Source organism: Tiliqua scincoides, chromosome 7 (genome assembly GCF_035046505.1).
Source record: "Tiliqua scincoides isolate rTilSci1 chromosome 7, rTilSci1.hap2, whole genome shotgun sequence".
NCBI lineage: Eukaryota > Metazoa > Chordata > Lepidosauria > Squamata > Scincidae > Tiliqua > Tiliqua scincoides.
In genome coordinates, this window is record NC_089827.1 from 67,989,332 (window position 1) to 67,990,828 (window position 1,497).

Here is a 1,497-nt window from a genome sequence, read left to right on the forward strand (position 1 = left end):
GGAACACCAGCAAGGCTCTAGCAATGCTCAGCAATTCAGGAAAACTATAAATATATATCCATAAATATATGTGTTTAAATATATCCATAAAAACACTCAAAAATTTCACCTACAGAAATTCATTTTGTGCCTCCTGAAAATTCTTGCCTAATCCTGTTTAGGAGAACCACTTGCAATTTGTTTTGAGTTTCCTTTCTTGAAATTTGGGGGAGGGCATTCCAACTTTTCACATTCTTTACTCAATAACGTCTGCACATCTCTTAAGCAGGCTTCTCCAGTAGCTTAGGCAGTTGGTTTGGTCAGTCAACCTATAGGACCAGTGGCATCGCTCGGGGGGGGGGGGGAGACCACACCAGGTGACGCACACAGGGGCTGACACCACTACTGGCCAAAAAATTTTAAAACTTGGTATTTTCAAATAATACCATCATGTTATTGCATTTCATGTGTAATTTCATGCAGAATGCAATGCAACGCAACAAACAGCACTGAAGTATCTCTATCAAAAGTTGTAACCCAAAAACCAGTGGGGATGGGGCAATGGTGAATCACCATGTCCACTGCCCAAGCTGTTGCCCCACCTGCTGCATGGGAGGCAGTAGCGTTGCTAGAGGGGGTGCGGGGGTGTGAACCGCACCGGGTGACGCACAGAGGGGCGGTGACATGCACTGGGGGGTGATGCCTAAAATCCCGGTGCTTAGGAGTAATCCCATCATATTATATACCGTTGGATGTGGAACCTCAAGTGGAATGCAGTGCAAGAAACCAGAGTGTGATATCTCCTTTCTATCAAAAGTTATGGCCAAAAAACTGGAGAACAAAAAATGCATGGATCCCTATGGAAAATGAAAGTGAGCTGTATAGCGTGTTTACTCATAAGTAGGCAAACTTGCCTTAGTTCGTTGGAAAGGGCAAGCTGACTGGAATCCAATGAAACCAAAATGGTCCTGATCCAATGAATGCAGCCCCCAAAAACACCTGAGAAGGAAGTCCCTCCCTCCAAGCAGATGAATGTATTGAGCCCTATGGAAAGTGAAACTAAGCCTCACGGTTGTGTTTACTCGCAAGTAAGGAAACATGCCTTGGCTGGTGTGGAAGATCAGGTGAAGGAGAGTGCAAGGCTACCAGAATGGTCCTGATCCTATGCACCTGCAGCTAAACAAGTGCTCCAAAAAGCAGCCTCCCCCACCACCACTACAAAGGGTCAAAACAGAGGCTTCAGCTGATAAGGTAAACTTTTTGAAGACTTGCAAAGCCAGGTGGATCCTGACAGTGATCTGGTTTAAACAGAAGTTCTTAAATTGAACTGGGCACTGGGGAGGGCTGAAAACCTTACTGGGTTATTTTTTTTTTTTTTTTTTTTTTGGGGGGGGGGGGTGTTATTGCAGGCAGACCACAGAGGAAATTCACTTGGTGGAACAGGGCTGGCTTCTGCTTATTTAATTATTTGTTTTACTTTAATTATGTACTTATTTATTTTAATTTGCCTGATATCAC